The 16,218-nt window shown below is 35.5% G+C and overlaps 1 long non-coding RNA gene across 1 annotated transcript; it reads left to right on the forward strand.

The window, feature by feature from the left end:
- The first annotated feature begins 13,266 nt into the window (after positions 1–13,266).
- Positions 13,267–14,883, forward strand: LOC136223062 (uncharacterized). Its single transcript, XR_010685808.1, has 3 exons — positions 13,267–13,636; positions 13,853–13,911; positions 14,828–14,883. It is a non-coding gene; the product is annotated as an uncharacterized lncRNA (long non-coding RNA).
- Positions 14,884–16,218: the final 1,335 nt, after the last annotated feature.

The raw sequence follows: 16,218 nt of genomic DNA on the forward strand, positions 1-16,218 counted from the left end.
TCCCCGACGAACGTTTGTATTCCATACAACATGTTCCTTGGTTTGCCGATATTGCAAATTACCTCGCAAGCTCAATCAAACTGCACAACATGTCCACTAACCAACGGAAGAAATTCTATGCTGAGATTAAATATTATTTTTGGGAAGAACCTTATCTTTTCAGGTTATGTGCGGATCAGATCATTCGTCGGTGCATCACCATAGAAGAAGGATAGGCTGTTTTAAGCCATTGTCACGATCGAGAAGCCAGTGGACATCACAGCGCAAGCAGAACTGCAGCCAAAGTTGATGAGTGTCGAATTCACCAAAAATAAATACCTACTCTTGGAACTAGAAAACTGTAGTAAATGTGGAGTAGGGTCGAATCCACAGAGACTGGTCGAATTATAACTTTTTGAAACTAACAATTAAAAGTAAAAAATGGGGGGTTTTGGTTTGTGGAATGAATTGAATAAAATTAACTAGAAGTAATTAAGCAGTAAAAACAATTAAACAACAAGCAATGATTGAATTAATATGAGGCGATTCCAACTAGAGGTTAAATTCAAGTCTTGAATTTAACTAATTGATCATCAATCACAGAAATTATAAGTTCCTACCCTTCAAATAAATTAGTTATGGTTATTAAAAAGCATTAACAACCTATCTCTTCTTACCGTTTAGATAATCAGGAAACGTTCACTAATTACCTCTAATCAATCAAACAGTTCTAAACAAGCTTTAGAATTTAATTTGATTGAAAGCATTAAATATAAAAGAGATGCTAATTCTACTCAACAATCACACAAGCGGGATTATTTAAAGCATATCAATCTCAATTCACAACATAGGTTAAAAGTTTGTCCACAATCAACTATGTTATTTGCTACTTGTATAAGATGGTTTAAACGATTACGTATTTAAACATCTAATTAGCAAAACGATTGCAAGTAAATAATTAAATCAATGATTCAATTAAATCATGCAATATGAATAAGAACAGAATAGAAATCAATTACTTGAAATAGATGAAAAAGATGAAGTACAGAATGATCTCACAATTCCATTGTTCAAGACCTAAATCCTCTAGCTAGAAATTGGAGTTTAGTTCCTCATGGAAGAGAGAATAAAACGCCAAAGATGAAGAAGCTTAAAGAAGAATGATGTTGCTGGAAGAAAAAGATGTCGATGATGAAAGATGATGTTTCGATGTTCTTGCTTGTCTCTTAAAAACATAAAAATCCACTCTTCCCACTCTTCCCACCTTCCACGTTTTTCTAGCTGGAGAGAAACTAAATAACTCCCTATAAAAATCTAATAATAAAATCCTATATAGAATTAAACTCCTACTAGGATTCTATATTATTAAATCCTATAATAATGTATTAACATATTTAAAACTAATAATAAAAGTTACAAAGAGTACAAATCTTAAAATAGAAGTCTTCTAAGCAAAACCCAACTCCCAAATTCGTACTGGTCCTTACCCATGGGCACGGGTTAGGACGAATCAGCTTTTTAGTGCATAATTTCCTTCTTCAGCATGGCCTAAGCCATGGGCATGCCTTAGGACTTGACAGATTTCTCCAATTTCACTTTAAGCTCCATAAAGTTAGCATTTTAATCTCCAATTTAAATTGAATCTCTAAAACACCTATAAAACACAAAACAAGATAAATAAGCACTATTAAAGTTAAACTAACATTAAACTAAAGAGAATTAAGATATAAAGATGTACATAAATGTGGACACATCAAAATTCCCTCGCACTAAACCTTGCTTGTCCTCAAGCAAGAACAAAACTAAACAAAAAACTTAAATAAGATAAAGACACAAAATGGAAACAATCCTTATTCTCCAAAACTATCAAACTCAAATCAGCAAGCATTATAGATCGGATCTCGATAATAATCAAAGCACCAGACGTTTCACAGTCGATTTTTGCCATCAACAGTTAAGTAAGACACTTCTTTAACAATGCTACCAAATCAAATACACAAAGCTTGATAACTCTCACAAAGTTGTCACTCAATTCACACATGTGTTTAGGTAAATATATTTGAAGCTCTCAAATTCTATGCAAGGAATGAACTACAATGAGTTTGCACTTCAATCTAATCTTCACCACTTGTTATATAATCAGTACAAAAATCAGAAGGTCTTTCATAGGTTGTAACAGGGTTAGGGTTAAAGGTATGGAAAAAGGAAAAATTTAGGTAATTAATCAAAAGAAATTAGCAGGCAAGTCAACAAAAAAACTAAATCTATTATATCTGAAGTGAAAAAAAATTCTACATTTCACTTTTTTTTCAATTAAGCACAACACCTGAAGATTTTGTCTCTTTTGAGCTATTTGGATGCTAAAATACAACTTTGTGCTGAATTTTTTTCCAGAACTTCCTTTTATCTCCCTTTTATATATTTGGCTGCAAAAATTATGAAAACAACCAACAAATCGGAACAATGATTACTCCAGACATTTTTCGAGTACAAGTAAAACTAACTTGCCTACTAAACTAACTTGCCTACTAATTCTTAAGATTAAGGGTAAAGGTCATTGATGGGTTAATAGGAAAATTAATTTAGTGTGTACAACAACGAAAAGGTTACAGGCTCAAACTTGGTTATCTAGGGGATAAAAAAAAGGTTAGGCTATTTAAGTCAAAATGGTTAATCCTAATTGCCTTCATCATTTTAATGTATGACTAAAAACGTGTGTTCTCGAAAAGCATTTGATGCAAATTCCAGAGTTACAGACCAAGCATGAATTCACACATAATATGAAGAAATTGGAGCAAAAGTTAAATTTTGATGTTATTTAAGTGAATTGCTCCATCGGCTCAAAAGCTCACAGATTGAGGGTAATTTGTATCAAGCTATGCAGATTTTTCATTAAGTTCGATTGCCTCAGAAAATGACTTACTTAAATTGAAGATCACTAAATCAACTATTACTAAGCCTAGCATTTATCAAACACTTGAATTGAATCAAATAACACGAGTTAATTAAGTTGTCAAGTGATGGAGAATGGAATTAAAATGACTTAAACTAAAACACAAACTAACTAAAACAAAATGCAACATTAAAAATAAAATGCAAACAATAAAAACAAAAAGAAACTATATATGGAGATTTCAATCTAAATTTAAAAACTAAATGCCAAAATTTTCTCAAAATTTTCTCTTTGTAGAAATCCTCTCCCCGCACTAATACAGACATTGTCCTCAATGTATAACAAAAGCATGCTTAATTCTCAAAATTCAGAGTGCAAATAATAAATAAAATTGAAAACTTCCCTGAAATTGCAGCTTGAGGAGCAAAGCTTTGTTCAATGTAATTAGTGTGCTCCTTCTTCTCTACTCCACGTTTGTTTGTTTATTCTGGTAATGAGCATGGCTCTGAGTTTTGATTTCGTGGATTCCGATTTCCCCTGAATTTACAACAGATGAACATCGACGGATTAAACATGTTGGAACGTATGAAACTCAAAGAGACACGATGATGGTAGAGAACGAACGAGTAGAGGGTTTTGTTGACTGCTGCAAAAGGATTGAAAGCAGAGGAAGGTTGAAGATGAATAGCGGAAGAGATCGACGTAGACGGAGGTCGATGGGGGAGAGGGCTGAAAGCTGAATTGAAAGGGAGCTGCACCACGAAAATAGAGTTTTTAGGTTTTTTTTATTATTATTTTATTAAAACTGAAAGATAAAAAAAATTAAAATAAAGATAACAAAAAAATGTAAGACTTAGAAAAGAAATAGGAAAAAGACTAGAGTTCCTAAGCCATGCCCATAGCTTTTAAAAAAAAATGTGTGCAAAAATTAATTAAAGAAAATATAGGCAGAAGACTAGGATGCCTAAGTCGTGCCTATGGAACTGTAAAACTTAATTCAAAATTTTGGGCAGAAGACTAGGATGTCTAAGCCGTGCCCATGGGAACTGCAAAACTTAATTTAAAATTTTGGGCAGAAGACTAGGATGTCTAAGCCGTGCCCATGGCTTAAAAAAAAATATGCACTAAAATTTCCTATGGACACACCTTGGGCTATTTCCGAAAATTTATTCAAACATAAGTAAAATTAAAACCAAAAACATGCAGTTACCCTAAAACTAAATAAAAATAAAAATAAGATAAATGAAATAAATTCGGGTTGCCTCCCAAAAGAGCGCCTTTGTTTATTGTCTTTGGCTAGACAATGATCATGCATCATCCAACTCCAACTCGCTCATTCTTTTCATCATCCCAATTATTGATGAATGGAATTTGGAACAAATCTTTCATGCCTCCTTTCTGTACACTTGAATCAATCATATCAATGTTAAAAACAAATTCAATTTCATCATGTGCATTACCTTCATGCATGTCAATTTTCACTATATTGGCCTTTATAGGTAGATTACTTGATGAAATTGAAAACGAGTTCATTATTACTTTATCATTTATATCCAAGAAGCAAAAATCTTTTTCACATATCAGCTCATTAGTCACAATGGAAATTCCATCATGAATTAATGTCTGCTCAATTTGTTTTTCTTCCATATGCAATAACTTAGAATCTCGAACAAAAAATTGTGTTTCCAAGTTGCTCACAATTGTAAACATTTGATTCATTTGTGATTGCAAATTTTCTAGACTTGTTCGAGTCTCTTGTTGAAATATCAAAGTATTATGCTGAAATTTCAAAATATTAGCACCTAAAGCATGAACAATTTCTTCAAGAGACATACATGAGCTTGATGAACAGTGATCACTAGGAGGAGATTGATAGTAATTTTGAATTGATTGATTATTAGAACTAAAACTAAGACATGAATGATCAACATAATGGCCATTGTTCCATTGGAACTCATTAACATGTTGAAGTACATGATCCATTTCTTTCCAAAATCACCAAAAGAAAAAGGAAATAAAAAGAAATAATTCTGTTAAAGACACTAGTCCCCGGCAACGGCACCAAAATTTGATGAGTGTCGAATTCACCAAAAATAAATACCTACTCTTGGAACTAGAAAACTGTAGTAAATGTGGAGTAGGGTCGAATCCACAGAGACTGGTCGAATTATAACTTTTTGAAACTAACAATTAAAAGTAAAAAAGGGGGGGTTTTGGTTTGTGGAATGAATTGAATAAAATTAACTAGAAGTAATTAAGCAGTAAAAACAATTAAACAACAAGCAATGATTGAATTAATATGAGGCGATTCCAGCTAGAGGTTAAATTCAAGTCTTGAATTTAACTAATTGATCATCAATCACAGAAATTATAAGTTCCAACCCTTCAAATAAATTAGTTATGGTTATTAAAAAGCATTAACAACCTATCTCTTCTTACCGTTTAGATAATCAGGAAACGTTCACTAATTACCTCTAATCAATCAAACAGTTCTAAACAAGCTTTAGAATTTAATTTGATTGAAAGCATTAAATATAAAAGAGATGCTAATTCTACTCAACAATCACACAAGCGGGATTATTTAAAGCATATCAATCTCAATTCACAACATAGGTTAAAAGTTTGTCCACAATCAACTATGTTATTTGCTACTTGTATCAGATGGTTTAAACGATTACGTATTTAAACATCTAATTAGCAAAACGATTTCAAGTAAATAATTAAATCAATGATTCAATTAAATCATGCAATATGAATAAGAACAGAATAGAAATCAATTACTTGAAATAGATGAAAAAGATGAAGTACAGAATGATCTCACAATTCCATTGTTCAAGACCTAAATCCTCTAGCTAGAAATTGGAGTTTAGTTCCTCATGGAAGAGAGAATAAAACGCCAAAGATGAAGAAGCTTGAAGAAGAATGATGTTGCTGGAAGAAAAAGATGTCGATGATGAAAGATGATGTTTCGATGTTCTTGCTTGTCTCTTAAAAACGTAAAAATCCACTCTTCCCACCTTCCACGTTTTTCTAGCTGGAGAGAAACTAAATAACTCCCTATAAAAATCTAATAATAAAATCCTATATAGAATTAAACTCCTACTAGGATTCTATATTATTAAATCCTATAATAATGTATTAACATATTTAAAACTAATAATAAAAGTTACAAAGAGTAAAAATCTTAAAATAGAAGTCTTCTAAGCAAAACCCAACTCCCAAATTTGTACTGGTCCTTACCCATGGGCACGGGTCATAATTTCCTTCTTCAGCATGGCCTAAGCCATGGGCATGCCTTAGGACTTGACAGATTTCTCCAATTTCACTTTAAGCTCCATAAAGTTAGCATTTTAATCTCCAATTTGAATTGAATCTCCAAAACACCTATAAAACACAAAACAAGATAAATAAGCACTATTAAAGTTAAACTAACATTAAACTAAAGAGAATTAAGATATAAAGATGTACATAAATATGGACACATCAAAAGTGCTCCAATCAGGTTTTTTCTGGCCTACTATTTTTAAAGATGCCAACATGTTTGTAAGCAATTGCAATGAATGCCAGAGAACAGGTAATATTTCGGCCAGGAATGCCATGCCCCTTAATAACATCGTTGTATGTGAAATATTTGATATATGGGGAATAGACTTTATGGGACCATTTCCTACGTCTTATTGGCACAAATATATATTGGTTGCGGTCGACTATGTTAGTAAGTGGGTTGAGGCGATAGATAGTCCGACTAATGATGCTCGTGTGGTTGTAAAATTCCTAAAAAGGCTGTTTGCCTGATTTGGTGTTCCCAGAGCCATCATTAGTGACCAGGGGACCCATTTTTGCAATGCCCAATTTGAAAAGCTAATGGGAAAGCTCGGAGTCACTCATAGAATTGCGACTCCATATCACCCACAAACAAGTGGGCAGGTTGAAATCTCAAATCGAGAAATCAAGCGGATATTGGAAAAAACGGTGGGAAATTCTAGGAGAGACTGGGCGAACAAGCTGGACGATGCTTTGCGGGCTTATCGAACTACCTACAAAACACCAATTGGAATGTCCCCATTCCGATTGTTGTACGGAAAATCTTGTCACCTTCCAGTTGAGATGGAGCATAAAGCCTTCTGGACGTTAACTTTCTTGAATTTTGAGACACAGGCTGTTGGCGAACAGAGAAGGTTGCAACTGTGCGACATGGAAGAATTCAGGCTGTTCTCCTACGAGAATGCAGTAAACTACAAGGAGAAGACCAAACAGTGGCACGATAAAAAGATCCAGGAAAAAGTCTTTCATGAAGGTCAAAACGTCCTTTTGTACAATTCAAGGCTAAGGCTGTTTCCAGGAAAGCTAAAGTCACGATGGTCAGGACCATTCACGGTAAACAGGGTGTTCGAGCATGGAGCTGTGGAAATTTTAAAAAATGGTGATGCTCCTTTCAAAGTGAACGGGTAGCGTCTCAAACCGTATCTTGAGAATGACCACAAGAGGAAGATTGACACTATTCACTTCCAGGACCCTCCACACCAATAACCAGAGGCACAAGGTGTTCGCTGCAAACACCCATTGCAGCAGGAAAGTACCCCTCCAACAATTCCTTTTTATTTTACTATCCCTCATCATGTGTTAAGTCATTTACCTGATAATAATTACATTGTCTCATTTTTGCTTTAACCATGCATTCAAGTCACATCGATATACTCACAGGGAAAAATATAAAACTTCTACCCTTGTCAATAAGAGTAAGGTTTTAAGTTTTGCCTGTGTGATCTATGGAGGGAAGTGGAGCGAGGTAGTAAGAGTTTTTTTGGGGGGGGGGGAATAACTTCAAAATAAAAATAAACACTCAAATCAGAAAGATAAGGGACACGTCAAATCCACTGTCATAAGCTGTAATTTCAGCCTATACGCCCCCTCGGTAAAAACAAAAGGAGACGGTGTGCAGTAAATGAAGGATTTATGGTACCCTCGCGTCCTTTCACCTGGTATGGTCATCTCTCCATATAACTCCTTCCAGGTGGCAGGGTTATAAGACGATCTTTAGGGCGGTAGTTCAAGAGATCTGTCTCCTCTTTTCTACTTAAAGGAAGCAGACTGCTGGGTACCCTAATTATTCTTTACTCACTATTCTCTCACACCTTTACCAAGAATTCTTTTTCTCATACACGGTTGTGGAGGCACCTATTTAGTTTGATTTTCAGATGAGAACTCGTGGATCTGGCAAGCACGTCAAAATCGAGGGCTCTACAAAGAAAGAGAAAGCCAAAGGCAAGATGACTGAACCAAGCACGGTCGCCTTCGTTCCGGATGAAAAACTTGTGAAAAAACTCTCTCAGTTCAAAGATGCTGCAGTGCAAACGTACTGCGAAGATCTGGCTCAACTTGAATTTGGGCCCATAAGAACGGTTTGTTGGGACACCCTGAAGAGGCTCAAGCTTGCTGAACGAGTGCGCAAGCTTATGGAAGCAGGCCATTTCGGCTGCTTCTTTGAGATGACGGAGCCGGCATACAAAGAACTAACGTTAGAGTTCCTGGCTACTTTCAAGCACGATGCTGAGATCACTGACCCTGATGAAGAAGGGAAGTTCAGTTTCAAGCTCATTGGTCACACTCAGAGACCTTCGCTCAACATGTTTAACTGTTTGTTAGGCACTACGGACGATGACGACCTGGAGTCCGAGAGCTACAAGGAAGCATTTACTAAGACCCATGATGTCTTTGACCCTACTGCCTTCTGAAGTTCTATTTCGGGACATCCACATTATGACAGGAGCGTTTCCAAGGCGTCAAATATTGATGATTATGCTGTCCGTTACTTGCATAACCTGGTCTCCGGCATAATTTTTTCTCGCGAAAATCAAGCCACTATGCCGCATGCAGACCTTACGGCTTTGTGGAGTATGGCAATCGGGCCAAGGATGAATTTAGGTTACTGGTTTAGGGAGTACATCAGTGCTTTTGGTAAAAAGAATTCTTCAGTCATCTGCTGCGGGAGCATTGTGACAAGAATTGCTGAATCCCTAGGGGTTTTTAAGCCTGAGGACCGCACTCGGCTCACTATTGTGAACCACCCGGACCAGATTGATCTCCGGAGTCTGCAGAGCATGTTGTTTGGCAAAGTGGTGAATGGAAAGTGGGTTTGGATGGCGGACTTTGTTGCAGCCAGGCGAGTCGAAAGCCGGAAGAGGAAAAGTGAACAACTGTGTCGGTCTCATTGGATTCCGAACAAGTCGAGCTACCAAAGGATCTGGGTTTCTATAAGAAATGTGCAAAGCTTTCCAGTGAGGACATCCTTGACAAGTTCAACTCCCTGATTGCTCAAAACCAGGCCAACCGTGAAATGATATTTGCACTTGAGCATAAATACGAGGCACAACAGGGATCGATTGATATGCTCAAAACCCTCTGTATTGAGGAGCATGGCAAGGAGAGTCCATCTGGTTTTTCAGTCAAGAGTCCGGTAAGAAAAACACCTGAAACACCTGCTAATGCTGATGCTTCCTCGAAAGGGGAGGGCATTCCTGCCACTGCGGATAGAGAGGTTAACTCCTCTCTCTCCCAGCCCGTCTGATTCGTCACCTTTGTCGCTGTCCTAGCATTTGGTAGCATCTAATACCCTTACTCTATCAATTTGTGCACTCTGCCTATGTTATCATGCTGTTATTGTCTATACTTTGATGCCATCCTGCTAACATTGAGGACAATGTTCCGTTTTAATTTGGGGGTGGGGAATTACACATCACAATATATACATGCATAACATGATAAATGCTTATTCAGGTTGTTAATTTAATTGATTTGGTGAATAGCAAGTATCCCCTTATAAATCTTTGATGTAAATGTCCTTTGCAATTTTTCTTAGTTTTTCTGGTCTCCTTGTTTATTCAATCTCCTCGATTGTTTTGTGTCCACGGGAATCACTGCACAGACTGTGCGTATTATGATCAATTGTCTGGTTTTAGTTGTTTGTTTGAATTATGACTCTCCGAGTTTGGAAGTTCCAAAAATTTTTAAATTTTTAAATCTTCTTTCACAATTAGAAACCCTTGCCTTATTGCATTTTCCCCAAAAATGATGAGAACTTGAGCCTGCAATTGCATCCAAATATGCATTGATGTTTTTCTGAGTGGGCCAGCACTTACTATCTTTAGGGAGAATTTTCCTTGGTTTGCCCTGTTGAAATGGAGATTCTTTTTATCAATCATAGGAGGAAAAAGGCAATTAGATTCCCTTTCCGCTACACAAAAAGCCACATGTGCTTTGCACTCAAAATTTTAGGATAACCAACTTGAGCCGTAACCTGTTCTTTCTAAAACCACGCAAAGAAACCCACTCCTTTCACTGATATTCCTAAATACCCTGAATTCTGTCTTGTGCTTCAAAACCAGCTGCTTAATTTGAAATGACGTGTTTTTAAAGATACACAAATCATGAAAACAAAGGCGATTGAGCAGATGATGCTAAAATAAAGATAGAAAGGGACATGGGAATCATGTGTTTGGATGGAGAAATCTTTAATGATTGTTCACTATGAATAGAAAGAATAGTTTGTTGTAAGAAGCAGGCCATGTAGGTTGGGTGGGGTAAGGAAAGAAATGCTAAGATGTTGAAAGCTGAGTAGGTTAAATAATTTGCATAAAGACATAATTTATACACTTAAATAGCTTCTCACTGCCAAACCAGAACCTCAACCTAACATTACAACCTTTGTCAAGTCCTTTGGACTATGTTTGGAAAAAATTTGACCCATAGTTTCAGGACCAAAAGGCAAACTCACACCCTAGGGATGTAGTGACTGAGCTAAGGAGTGAAGTTGCATTCTTTTTCCTATGGTAAATAAATGCCATGCGAGAGTGAGTGACTTATTCCAGTCCTTAGTGAGGCATGTCGGGGGAGTGGTTGCTCCTTGTGAAAGTAGAAGTCTAATTTTAAGCTTTAAGGAACTTCTCGATTAGAGTACACAGTTTAAAACAAGCTTTAACTTTTCAATGAGATCATAGCTCACATCTGTCAACTACCCCGCTGAACAAATCAATTTATGTTCTCCATATCATTCTATGTAATATTTCATTCCTAACTCTTCTTCTGTTGAATTATCTTCCTTCTTACCTTTGGTTGCTTGAGGACAAGCAAAGATTCAATTTGGGGGTATTTGTTAGGCATGAAATTGAATAAGTTTTAACAAATTATTTATAAATGAATATGGGTGTTTTTCTGTTATATTGTGAGAATGAAGGGCTGATTAATGTTTTTTTACAAATAAGTAAAGATGAAGCCAAACAATCTGGAAACAGCTTGTTTCGCTACTGCCAAAGAGGAGTTGGAGCCTTTCTCTGATCCAACGGTCAAACGCCGGATAATCTGATGACGGACAGCGACAAGACAGAAGTGGGTGTGTCAGAGGCAGCAGGTGGAAAGGTGTATCAGAACATTACCTAAGTAGCAAGATGACAAGAAGTTTCGACCCTTGAGTGTTCAAGGGTCAAAAGGATCCCTTATCATTTCTAGTTTGTTTAGATTTTTGGACGATTGACTTGTTTCTGTAATATTTTGTAAAGGTACTTTCGGGTACCGATTTTGGCCCCGGTCTTTCCTTTAAATAGATGTAGCAAAGGGAAGATTGGGGAGAGCATATTTTTAAGAAAACAAAGTCACTGTTTAGGAAAGAGGAGAGCTCCAAAGATGGAGTTTCTGAATGTTGGAAGAATTTCTTATTGCTCACTGCTCAATATGAGTGAGTAATATATTTTGAATGGGCACGGCCAGTCTGGGCTGGTAATGTAAGTCTTATAACTTTGCAATGAATATATAGTGTTTTACCAATGATGTGTTGATGAGGGTTTATATTTCTATGCTTAGGCATTTATGCATGTGATAGATGAATGATAGGACACTGCTTGCATCTTCACTGATATCTCTATCAACCTCGCAACCTCGAAGCAGACATGTTAGATGGTTGTGTCAAAGGTTTTCTTAACAGAAATGCGGCTTCGATCTTAATGCAAGAAAGAATGTTCCTTTAGGACGCTATTGGTACTAGTAAATCTTAGAAACTTAAGAACACACGAGAGTTGACTTAAGTGAGCATTAAAGCTGATACTTTGGCTTCATTGGTATTGTCACTGATTCGTTGGACTGTTTTAGGAGCTTACACTACCTGGTCGGCTGTGCTTAGCCTGTTCTATCTTTTAATTGTCATCTATTTGTTATATCTTTAATAGAAGTAGCACTCTTTTGTCTTAACTGACCAACCTCAACAATCAACTTTACTAAAAAGATACCTTTACACACACACTGTTCAGCAACGATTTTCTTATATTATTTTGGATCTCAATCCCTGTGGAGACGATACTTGACTTATCACTTTATTACTTATATCTAGTACACTTGCTAGAGTCTCATTTTAGGACAACAGGTACGCCCCGCGTGCTCTGTTGGTTGTCTTTGCTCTCGCCTTCCTTCGATGGATTCTCCCATGTTCCGTCTCGTAGCATCGGGTTCGGGCTTAGAGGAAGGATGCCCTCATCAATATCATTAGTCACTATTATTGATAAAATAATAAAAAGATATTTTAATTATTAACTTTTCTTGTTCCAAACTTTATGTTTACAGGATAACAACTAATTTTTCATTTTTTAAATTATTGTTAATTAATTAATAAATTGTATATATTGATTGTTTTTTTATGAAAGCATATATTAATTGTTACTATTTACATTTTGAGAATAAGAGTATGATTAATCAATATTTATTGTTAATTAAATTAGATTCTTTAGACTCTAATTAAATTAGATTCTAGATTTTAATTATTTTTATGTCAGTACTACAAATGATTTATTGTAGTTGGTAAATAAATATTATATGTAGAGTGGTAAATCAGATTTTAATTATTTTTATTTTAGTTTCTCTTTCCTTTGTAATTTTAAAAATAAAACTATTTGTATTCTTTTAAAAATATATATGTTTTAGTTAAAAATTTTAATAAGTTAAGATATAGAATGATATAAATCATAATTTGAATAAAAAGTAGGAATTAGAAGATAAGAGAGAAAAAATCAAATAATTTATGCTCATTATAAAAATAAGAATCCAAAAGATAAGAAAGAAAAAATTCAAATTATTTATTTCTATCGTGAAACTAAAAATGAAATAATATTTTTTTTACTAGAAGAAAATAATAAAAGAATAGGAAACATGTAATATCCGTAAGTTTATTGAGTGATTTTGCAAAATAAAAATTATAAAAGTTATTTTAAATTATAGTAAAATACGTGTGTTTTATTAACTTATTATTATTATATTAATTAATATCAAACTGTTTGTGAAGTTATTATTATTATTATTATTATTATTATTATTAGTTGGAGTTGGAGTTGGCGGAACATAGGGTTCCCTTTTTTTCTTTTTCTTTTCCAGAACCAAAAACACCCTCCTCTGCAGTTTCGTTTCTTTTTTTCTTTTTACCTTAATTTCTTCCATAACTCTCTGTTCCGGGCATCAATTGAGAAAAAAATTACACCATTGAATTCCTTATCACGTAAGGAAGATTTCAAGACCAATATTGCTATTTTTCTGGTCGAAAAGGGTGGTGACCGGCGCATGCGTTTTTCACCGATAAAGTGTTAGATTTTGACCTTTTAGGCGATTTTAATAGTGAAAGGAGCGTACTTTGGACTCTCCTAAACGTTGTCAATCTTGTGGTAGTCTCGGTTCGTGCTTTCGACAACTCCGGCGAATTTCCGACCACCGCATTTTGGTGAAACTCCGGTGAGCGTTCCAGGCAGAATTTTAATCATTTCGTTTAGGTTCCATTCTTTATAACAGTGTTTCTTAATTCTTGGTCTATTAGGAGAATTGAACGAATTAGACTAATATGAAATCTTAAAGTATTTGGTGGGGTTAGAAGCATTTTGAGTATACATTTACATATATATTATTGTTTCAATAATAATTAATTATAGGAATGCATTTCTATAATTATAGGAGAGGAAGAGACGGGTGAGCAAGACCCTAAACAATTTGATTAGCTTTTGAGACGAGAGGTAATCATAATTATAAATATTTATATGTGTATATATATATCTATATAATTAATACTTATATGCCTATATACATTATAATTTATTCCAAAAAAAGGTTCTGTCTATATCTATACTGTTTTAGGAAGAATTGTTTATATGTTGTTACGCCTATAACTATATGACAATAAATATATGTATATTAATTCCAGGAAAGGTATATATATAACTATTGGTATATTATATGTTGTTCTTGATAATGTTAAGTATGAGCTAGTTTTTGTTCTGGAAAATCAATTGTTGTGGTGAACAATTATTATTTAGTGGTATGGGTTTGCTTAATTAAATCGTAGAAGGTGCATATTATTTTATCACATATTGAATCCTTACCTTACATGGAAAATGTCTGTGGTTGATTGGAAATGCGTCTCATCTTAGAATTTCACTTAATTAGCTAGCTTAAGTGGATAGGTACAATGGTTTGGAGAGTTGTTGATACTGTGAACATATACACCTGTCTTGAAAGAGGAGACGATAGAGTCTTATTAAATTTTGGATTGGGTTTGGTACTGCGTCTTGCAAGATTAGACGATAGCAGTACCGTTATAAAAGTACTTATATTATGAAGTCTCAAGGTTGTGTGTCTTGCAAGAGTAGACGATAACGCATACCTATTTTGATGATAAGACACCATAAGACCATTAGATATATTTTATTTAGGTTTAGCTAGGGCCCTTAAAATAAATATAATAACTTTAGGATATTAGGTGTAGTAAAGAGTCTGGTTTTTGGATATCATCTATTTAATTTTAATGATTACTTGACTGATCAAATATAATATATGTGAACTGTATGTGTGTGTGTGGATATATATATATATATATATACCATTATGCTTATTGAGTAGGCAGCTCACCCCTTGCCATGTTGAAATTTTCAGGCTAGGTTCAGAAGTTCTCTTATTTGCTAGATTTCCAGGTTTACCCTGCATTCAGGCTGGCCAGCACAACGGTCTTATTCCCATTAGCAATTTCATAGACCTTCATTACATTTATTCTATTATTGGATTTGATTATTTGTTTAAAATTTAAATGAATATTATTGACGGGTTAAATTGTTTGGTTGGTTATTTAATTCTTTGGTTATGAGATTTTGATAGACGGTAATAAATGAGGAGCCTTTATGTAGTTATGTTGGTGTTTTTGCTTAAATTATGATAGTTGCTTGATTTTCTAAGTGACCAGGAACGGGGTTTACATTTAATTGGTATCAGAGCCGACTCTCCCCGTACGATGTGTGATTCAGGGACGAACCAGGCGGAAGCTGGTGGGCTTGTAACGACCCGGTCCGGAGTGGGTGGCACCGAGGTAAGAAGGCCTGAGCAAGGAGCGGCCCTAAGGGATGGCGATGGGGGCAGGAATGAACTGAATCCCACATCGGAAATGGAGAGGGAGTGATTGAGGCTTATTAGTAAGATGTGAATCCAATACATACAGACACGTTTTAAAGCCGTGAGGCCCAATGTGTTGGAATTGGGCCAAAGCGGACAATATCTATATGGTATTGGACCAGGGTGTTATACCATCCGGGAAAGGCTAACATGGTTGCAGACGCCTTAAGTAGAAAGAATTTTGGTATATTGGCTAAAATGAATCCTTTACAGGAAATGAGATCCATGGATGTTCAGCTGAGAATTGATGAGGTGACCGGACTTATGGCTACCTTACAGCTGAAACCAGACTTAAGAGAGAGAATTAGATTGGTACAGAAGCAAGATCCATTCTTACAAAGAATGTATGAGCGAGTGAAGCAAGGAAAAAAACCAGACATCACAGTTGAGGAAAATGAATTATTGGTGATGGGAAACCGAATTTGTGTCCCAGATGTGGACAATTTGAGACTAGAGATTATGGAGGAAGGACACAATGCTCCTTATGCTATGCATCCTGGTATGACTAAGATGTATAGGAATTTAAGATCCTATTATTGGTGGCCTGCCTTAAAGAAATATGTGGCAGAGTTTGTTTCCAAGTGTCTGACTTGCCAACAAGTCAAGATTGAACATCAAGCTCCTGTTGGGAAGCTGAAGCCGCTAGCTATTCCAGAATGGAAGTGGGAACGGATTACTATGGACTTTGTAGTTGGGTTACCGAGGACTAGAAGGAAGCATGACAGTATCTGGGTGATTGTGGATCGATTGACAAAGTCTGCTCATTTCTTACCAATGCGAAAGAGTGACCTAATGGACAAATTGGCCAAGATGTACGTGGCTGAGATAGTGAGGCTACATGGTATACCCGTCTCTATTGTGTCAGATAGAGACCCTCGATT

Source organism: Euphorbia lathyris, chromosome 3, assembly GCF_963576675.1.
Source record: "Euphorbia lathyris chromosome 3, ddEupLath1.1, whole genome shotgun sequence".
Lineage (NCBI taxonomy): Eukaryota > Viridiplantae > Streptophyta > Magnoliopsida > Malpighiales > Euphorbiaceae > Euphorbia > Euphorbia lathyris.